The following is a 10,031-nucleotide window of genomic DNA, read 5'->3' on the forward strand; positions in this document are numbered from 1 at the left end:
CAGGACAGGCCCGGTAGCCTGCCAGCGTGGTGGACAAGTAGCACTGAGGCAGTCACATCACACTGGTTGGAGTGGGGGTGGAGCAGAGCCGCCGCCCGTGTCCGGAAAAGGCCCAGCGACCTGTTGGAGAGGCAGTCAGGTACCCCCACTGGGAGTGGGGGCTGAGCAGAACTGCCGCCCGAGCCTGAAAGGTAGGCAGACCTGCGACCCACTGGCAGAACAGGCCTAGAGGCCTGCCAGCGTGGTAGACACGTCACACCAATTGGAGTAGGGGCCGAGCAGAGCCGCCACCCACATCCAGATCAGGACCAACGACCCGAGGGCGTGGTAGTTACGTCACCACAATTGGAGTGGGGGCAGAGCAGAGCTACCACCCGCGCCCGCAGGGTGGGCAGACCTGCGACCGACCAGCGTGGTAGACAGATCACCCTAATTAGAGGAGGAGCACAGCCACTACCCGCCCTGCAAGGGAGATTTCCCAACTATACAAGAGCAATATAAATAAATAGGGGGAAAATTTCAAAAACACAACAGTTTCACCAAGCAGAAAGAAACGCAAGCAGTATGAAAAGACAAGGAAAGAAAGGACCACAAGCAATGCAGGTCAACTCAACTTTAGAAGAGGTAATAGCTGCAACAGATGGAATGTCAGAAAAAGCGTTCAGGATATACATGCTTCAGATGATCTGGAGTCTCAAAGAAGACATGAGACAGCAAAATCAGACAATGAAAGATCACTTTGACAAGGAACTACATAAACAAATCCAGGAAGTAAAAGATCAATTTCACAGGGAGATAGAGGTAATAAAAAACAAACAAATAGAAATCCTAGAAATGCAGGAAGCAATAAACCAACTTAAAAACTCAATTGAGAATACTACCAGAAGAGTAGATCACTTAGAAGATAGAACATCAGACAATGAAGACAAAGTATTTCAACTTGAAAAGCACATAGACAGCTCAGCAAGACTGCTAAGAAACCATGAGCAGAACATCCAAGAAATATGGGATAACATAAAGAGACCAAACTTAAGAGTCATTGGGATACAGGAAGGCACAGAGCTCCAAACCAAAGGAATAAACAATCTATTCAATGAAATAATACGAGAAAACTTCCCAGACTTGAAGAATGAGACAGAATCCCAAATCCTAGAAGCCTACAGGACACCGAATGTGCAAAATCATAAGAGATCCACACCTAGACACATTATAATGAAGATGCCCAACATACAGAATAAGGAGAGAATTTTAAAAGCTACAAGAGAAAGGAAGCAGATTACATTTAGGGGTAAACCAATCAGGATAACAGCTGATCTCTCAACACAGACTCTGAAAGCTAGAAGATCCTGGAATAACATATTTCAAACACTGAAAGAAAATGGGTTCCAGCCAAGAATCATGTATCTGGCGAAATTAAGCTTCAGGATGGAAGATGAAATTAAAACCTTCCACGATAAACAAAAGTTAAAAGAATTCGCAGCTAGAAAACCATCTCTTCAAAAAATCCTTGGCAAAACATTACAGGAAGAGGAAATGGAAAATAACATTGAAAACCAACAGTGGGAGGTAGGACAGTAAAGGGGGGGAAGTAATCAAAGAGGAAAACAAAACAGGTTTAGTAACATTAATAAACAAATATGGCTGGAAGAACAAACCATATCTCAATAATAACCCTAAATGTTAATGGCTTAAACTCACCAATTAAGAGACACAGGCTAGTTGAATGGATCACAAAACAAGACCCAACAATATGTTGCCTACAGGAGACGCATTTGATAGGAAAAGATATACATAGACTGAAGGTGAAAGGTTGGGAAAAATCATACCACTCATATGGACTGCGGAAACAAGCAGGAGTGTCCATACTCATATCTAATAAAATAGATTTCAAGCCAAAGTTAATCAAAAGGGATAAAGAGGGACACTACATACTGCTCAAGGGAACCATACACCAACAAGACATAACAATCATAAATATATATGCCCCAAACAATGGTGCAGCTATGTTCATCAAGCAAACTCTTCTCAAGTTCAAGAGTCTAATAGACCACCATACAATAATCATGGGAGACTTCAACACACCTCTCTCACCACTGGACAGATCTTCCAAACAAAAGTTAAATAAGGAAACTATAGAACTCAATAACACAATTAACAACCTAGACTTAATTGACATATATAGAATATACCACCCAACATCAAGTCGTTACACTTTTTTCTCAGCAGCACATGGATCCTTCTCAAAAATAGATCATATATTATGTCACAGGGCAACTCTTAGACAATATAAAGGAGTAGAGATAATACCATGCATCCTATCTGATCATAATGGAATGAAACTTAAAATCAACGATAAAAGAAGGAAGGAAAAATCATGCATAACTTGGAGAATGAACAATAGGTTACTGAATGATCAATGGGTTTTAGAAGACATCAAGGAGGAAATTAAAAACTTCTTAGAGTTAAATGAAAACACAGACACAACATATCGGAATCTATGGGACACATTGAAAGCAGTTCTAAGAGGAAAATTCATTGCTTGGAGTTCATTCCTTAAAAAAAGAAAAAACCAACAAATAAATGATCTCATACTTCATCTCAAAATCCTAGAAAAAGAAGAGCAAAACAACAGCAAAAGAAGTAGAAGGCAAGAAATAATTAAAATCAGAGCTGAAATTAATGAAATCAAAACAAAAGAAACAATTGAAAAAATTGACAAAACTAAAAGTTGGTTCTTTGAAAAAATAAATAAAATCAACAGACCCTTAGCCATGCTAATGAAGAGAAGAAGAGAGAGAACCCAAATTACTAGCATACGGGATGAAAAAGGCAATATCACAACAGACACTTCAGAAATACAGAAGATAATCAGAAATTATTTTGAATCCTTATACTCCAATAAAATAGAAGATAGTGAAGGCATAGATAAATTTCTTAAGTCATATGATCTGCCCAGATTGAGTCAGGAGGATATAGACAACCTAAACAGACCAATAACAATAGAGGAAATAGAAGAAACCATCAAAAGACTACCAACTAAGAAAAGCCCAGGACCGGATGGGTATACAGCAGAGTTTTACAAAACCTTTAAAGAGGAACTAACACCAATATTTTTCAAGCTATTTCAGGAAATAGAAAAAGAGGGAGAACTTCCAAATACATTCTACGAGGCCAAAATCACCCTGATGCCTAAACCAGACAGAGACACTTCAAAGAAAGAAAACTACAGACCAATATCTCTAATGAACCTAGATGCAAAAATCCTCAATAAAATTCTGGCAAATCGGATTAAAAAACATATCAAAAAAATTATACACCATGATCAAGTAGGATTCATCCCTGGGATGCAAGGCTGGTTCACTATACGGAAATCAATAAATGTTATTCACCACATCAATAGACTTAAAAATAAGAACCATATGATCATCTCGATAGATGCAGAAAAAGCATTCGACAAAGTACAGCATCGCTTTATGTTCAAAACTCTAGAAAAATTAGGGATAACAGGATCATACCTCAACATTGTAAAAGCAATCTATGATAAGCCACAGGCAAGCATCATTCTGAATGGAGAAAAATTGAAGGCATTCCCTCTAAGATCTGGTACAAGACAGGGATGCCCTCTCTCACCCCTTCTGTTCAACATAGTCCTCGAAACACTGGCCAGAGCAATTAGACAGACGAAAGAAATTAAAGGCATAAAAATAGGAAAAGAAGAACTTAAATTATCACTATTTGCAGATGACATGATTCTATACCTAGCAGACCCAAAGGGTCTACAAAGAAACTATTAGAGCTAAAAAAAGAATTCAGCAAAGTGGCAGGATATAAAATCAACACACATAAATCAAATGCATTCCTGTATATCAGCGACAAAGCCTCTGAAACGGAAATGAGGACAACTACTCCATTCACAATATCCCCCCAAAAAATAAAATACTTGGGAATCAACCTAACAAAAGAGGTGAAAGACTTATACAATGAAAACTACAGAACCCTAAAGAGAGATATAGAAGAAGACCTCAGAAGATGGAAAAATATACCCTGTTCATGGATAGGCAGAACTAACATCATCAAAATGGTGATATTACCAAAAGTTCTCCATAAGTTCAATGCAATGCCAATCAAAATCCCAATGGCATTTCTTGTAGAAATAGATAAAACAATCATGAAATTCATATGGAATAATAAAAGACCCAGAATAGCAAAAACAATGCTAAGCAGGAAGTGTGAATCAGGCGGTATAGCAATACCAGACTTCAAACTATACTACAGAGCAATAGTAACAAAAACAGCATGGTACTGGTACCAAAACAGGCGGGTGGACCAATGGTACAGAATAGAGGACACAGTAACCAATCCACAAAACTACAACTATCTTATATTTGATAAAGGGGCTAAAAGCATGCAATGGAGGAAGGATAGCATCTTCAACAAATGGTGTTGGGAAAACTGGAAATCCATTTGCATCAAAATGAAACTGAATCCCTTTCTCTCGCCATGCACAAAAGTTAACTCAAAATGGATCAAGGAGCTTGATATTAAATCAGAGACACGGCGTCTGATAGAAGAAAAAGTTGGCTATGATCTACATACTGTGGGGTCGGGCTCCAAATTCCTCAATAGGACACCCATAGTGCAAGAGTTAACAACTAGAATCAACAAATGGGACTTACTCAAACTAAAAAGTTTTTTCTCAGCAAAAGAAACAATAAGAGAGGTAAACAGGGAGCCTACATCCTGGAAACTAATCTTTACTCCACACACTTCAGATAGAGCCCTAATATCCAGAGTATACAAAGAACTCAAAAAATTAGACAATAAGATAACAAATAACCCAATCAACAAATGGGCCAAGGACCTGAACAGACACTTCTCAGAGGAGGACATACAATCAATCAATAAGTACATGAAAAAATGCTCACCATCTCTAGCAGTCAGAGAAATGCAAATCAAAACCACCCTAAGATACCATCTCACTCCAGTAAGATTGGCAGCCATTATGAAGTCCAACAACAATAAGTGCTGGAGAGGATTCGGGGAAAAGGGTACACTTGTTCATTGTTGGTGGGACTGCAAACTGGTGCAGCCAATTTGGAAAGCAGTATGGAGATTTCTTGGAAAGCTGGGAATGGAACCACCATTTGACCCAGCTATTCCCCTTCTCGGTCTATTCCCTAAAGACCTAATAAGAGCATGCTACAGGGACACTGCTACATCGATGTTCATAGCAGCACAATTCACGATAGCAAGATTGTGGAACCAACCTAGATGCCCTTCAATAGATGAATGGATAAAAAAAATGTGGCATTTATACACAATGGAGTATTACTCTGCATTAAAAAATGACAAAATCATAGAATTTGGAGGGAAATGGATGGCATTAGAGCAGATTATGCTAAGTAAAGCTAGCCAATCCTTAAAAAACAAATGCCAAATGACTTCTTTGATATAAGGGGAGTAACCAAGGACAGGGTAGGGACGAAGAGCTTGAGAAGAAGATTAACATTAAACAGGGATGAGAGGTGGGAGGGAAAGGGAGTGAGAAGGGAAATCGCATGGAAATGGAAGGTGATCCTCAGGGTTATACAAAATTACATATAAGAGGAAAGGAGGGGTAAGAGAAGAATAATACAAGTGGAAGAAATGATTTACAGTAGAGGGGATAGAGAGAGAAAAGGGGAGGGGAGGGGAGGGGAGGGGAAGGGGGATAATAGAGAATAGGATAGACAGCAGAATACATCAGACCCTAGAATGGCAATATGTAAATCAATGGAAGTGTAACTGATGTGATACAGCAATCTGTATACGGGGTAAAAATGGGAGTTCATAACCCACTTGAATCAAACTGTGAAATATGATATATTAAGAACTATGTAATGTTTTTAATGACCAACAATAAAAAAAATAAAAAATGGAACAAGACAGGGCCCTCTTTCACCACTTCTATTTAACATAGTCCTTGAAACAATGGCCAGAGCAATTAGACAGACAAAATAATTAAAGGGATATGAACAGGAAAAGAAAAACTCAAACTATCACTGTTTGCCCATGACATAATTCAATACTTAAAGGATCCAAAAAATTCCACCAGAAAACTTCTAGAACTAATAAAAAAATTCAGCAAAGTAGCAGGATATAAAATCAACACCCAAAAATCAAATGCATTTCTGTACATTAGAGATGAATCTTCTGAAAGAGAAATTAGGAAAATTACCCCACTCATAACAGTATTAAAAAAAAACCTTGGAAATCAACCTAACAAAAAAGGTGAAAGACCTCTACAATGAAAACTACAGAACACTGAAAAAAGAAATTAAAGAAGACCTTAGAATATGCAAAGATCTCCTTTGTCCTTGGATAAGCAGAATTAATGTTGTCAGAAAGACCATACTACCAAAAACATTATACAGATTTAATGCAATTCCAACTAAAATCCCAACAACATTTCTCACAGAAATAGAAAAAGCAATCATGAAATTCTTTTGGAAAAATAAGAGATAGATAAAGCAATACTTAGCAAGAAAAGTGAAGCAAGAGGTATCACAATACCAGACCATAAACTATATTACAGGGTTATAGAATCAAAAACAGCATGGTATTGGCACCAAAAATAGACACATAGACCAATGGTACAGAATAGAGGACACAGAGACAAACCCACAATTATTTCATACGAGACAAAGGTGCCGAAAACATACTCTGGGGAAAAGATAGCCTATTCAACAAATGGTGCTAGGAAAACTGGAAATCCATATGCATCAAAATGAAATTAAATCCCTATTTCTCACCTTGCACAAAACTCAACTCAAAGTGGATCAAGGACCTAGGAATTAGACCAGAGACCCTGTTCCTAATGGAAGAAAAAGTAGGTCCAAATCTTCATCATGTCGGCTTAGGAAATGACTTCCTTAACAAAATTCCTGAAGTGTAATAAATAAAATGAAGAAACAATAAATGGGACAGATTCAAACTAAATAGTTTCTTCTCAGCAAAGGAAACAATAATGTGAAGAGAGAGCCTACAGAAGGGGAGAAAAATCTTTACCTCACACACATCAGATAGAACACTAATCTCTAGGATATATAAAGAACTCAAAAAACTAATACCAAAAAAAAAAATAATAACCCAATCAATAAATGGGCTAAGAAACAGAACAGACACTTCACAAAAGAAGAAATACAATTTGATCAGCAAATATATATGAAAAAAATGTTCAACATCTCTAGCAACTAAAGAAATGCAAATCAAAAAATTCTAAGATTTATCTCACTCTAATCAGAATAGCAATTATCAAGAATACAAGCAACAATAAGTGTTAGTGAGGATGTGGGAGAAAAGGCACACTCATACATTGCTGGTGGGACTACAAATTGGTACAACCAATCTGGAAAGCAGTATGGAGATTCCTTAGAAAACTTGGAATGAAACCACCATTTGACCCAGCTATTCCACTCCTCCGTATATACCCAAAGGACTTAAAATCAGCTAGTAATGCAGCCACATCAATATTTATAGCAGCTCAATTCACAATAGCTAAACTATGGAACCAAGCTAGATGCCCTTCAATAGATGAATGGAAAAGAAACTTTGGAATACATACACAATGGAATATTACTTAACCTTAAATAAGAATGAAAATGTGGCATTTGCAGGGAAATGGACGGAGTTGGAGAATATCATACTACGTGAAGTAAGCCAACCCCCCCCCCAAAACAAAGGCCAAATGTTTTCTCTGATGCTGATCCATAATGGGGGAAGGGGGGACAAGGGAAGAATGGAGGAATTTAGAATTGGGCAGAGGGACTTAAAGGGAGGGGAAGGGCTATGGAGTGAGAAAGACAGTGGAATGAGATGGGCATTATTACCCTACATACATGAATGATTGCACAAGTGGTGTGACTCTGCATCATGTACAATCAGATAAATAAAAAGTTGTGCTCCAAAAAAAAAAAAAGAAGAAGAAGTGGGGATGGGCTGGTTGTAGCTGAGTGGTGGAGTGCTTGCCTAGCATGAATGAGGCCTTGGGTTCGATTCTCAGCACCACGTGAAAACAAATAAATAAAATAAAAGTTAAATTCTTAAAAGAACAAGTGGGGATTTGGAGCATTCTACAAGCATGTTTGGGGGTACATAGGAACATACATGTGTTTGTATCAATGGAGCCCTTGGTTACCCACCTTCTGCTTCCCTTTTTTTCTGTATCAGTCAAGAGTTCTTTGGAGAAACAGAAGCAGTAGAACTACTGTGTAACAACATAGCAATAAGTTCAGAGGCTCACCACATGGAAAAACCAAGGTCCAAGAGATCAGTGTTGTGGGGAAAGAAAGGCTTTATTCAGTGGCCAAAGAATGCAGAAGAGGGAGCATTTCTCACAAATCAGCTTCTCAACTCCAGGGCGTTGAGGGGATGCAGTTACAGGAAAGCAATAATGTGGGAGGGGGTAAGCTCATAAAAGGGAGGCACATTCATGTCTTTTCTGGGAATACGCAGAGATCCTCCAGAAACTTGTGTGCCATCTCTTGTCATTTCTTTCATGGTCTGGTGTTTTCTTTCAGTGTGGCTGATAAGTGTTTTTAGCTTAAAGGTGGGAGAGGGGGTGGGAGGGAGATCAGGCAAATCTAGGTCAAGTTAGCACTATGTTATCGTTTTGCACAAAACAAATCTCAAATGATCATCATGTCTATATGCAGAGCTGACGAGCATCTGACCCAAAGATTAAGGCAATAGAAGAGACAGACCCAATATGAAGGCAGAGATGCCAGGCCTTTCATCCCATACCAGTTACCCATCAGACATCTACAGGCCCAAGTGAAGAGTCAGTATTTTCAGCAAAAGTGGCCTTCAGGTCTCTGAAGAGTCACCTAGGCAACCATTAACATCTTAACTCACACAACAGAGGTGGTATCTACAGCAAAGCTAGTGGGAGACTAACAATGTATTTCCCAGCTGTGAGACCTCCCCAGTCAGTGGTAAAACAGAAAAGTCAACGGAGAGAAAGTAAAGCTAGAGAGTTTATTTAAGTTTTTCCTCAATAACATAATTATATGCATCTCTTTCTCCCTCTCTCTCCCTCTCTCCCTCTCCCCTAACTCATTCACTGCCCCCTCCCCCTCTTGGCTCACAATTAATTATGGAGACTGGTAAAATCAGCAGGGTAGGCTGGCAGGCTAGAGACTCAGGGAAGAGCCCATGTTGCTGTTCTCATCTGAAAGCCATCTGCTGGCAGAATTCCTCCTGCTTGAGGTCAGCCTCATTCTATTCAGGCCTTAAAGTGATTGGTGGGCCTCATGCTCCCATCATTAGGGAGGGACATCTATTTTTTTCAAAGTCTACTGATTTAAATATTAATCTCACCTAAAAATACCCTCATAGAAACATCCAGAGTAATAGTTGACCAAATATCTGGGCAGTGTTGTCCAGTCAAATTGACACATAAAATTAACTTCTTTACTGAAATAACTTCACAAAGCAATAGGAATGGTAGCCCCCAGTTAGTGAGGCTCTACCTTATATTGGGGTCCTTGTGCTGCAGTGACCTGATTCAGGTGAACTATTCTGATGCACCTGTAGGTAGGTATCTTGCTCATCTGACAGAGGAGTCAACTGAAGTGTGGTGTTAGTACCCCACCCGAATCTCTTTTCCCAGACAGTGCACCTCCTTCACTAGAATCTGCAAGTGCTCCAGCCACAGCTTTTATGTCTGAGACCATCCCTAGAGGATTTCCTCAGTGATGGGACTGCATTTGTTCAGAACCTAGCAACTTACACCTCCTTCTCCCATCCCCAGCACCCCCCATTCTTCAGTGGTAGACAAGGACTAGCTGACACAGGTACACAGGAACCTGGCCTGCTAACCTCCAAGGAACTACAACTGGGACTATTCACAAATACAACTACAATCACAACTACAACTTACCTTCAAGGAACTACAACTGGGACTATTCCTTCCTACCCTACTTTCTTTCTTGCCTGTTTCCTAAGATCCTTTCCTGGGTAAATCATGCACCCACGATTCTGCATCTCAGGCT

This window comes from Spermophilus citellus (assembly GCF_964194105.1).
Source record: "Spermophilus citellus genome assembly, chromosome: 4".
Taxonomy (NCBI): domain Eukaryota; kingdom Metazoa; phylum Chordata; class Mammalia; order Rodentia; family Sciuridae; genus Spermophilus; species Spermophilus citellus.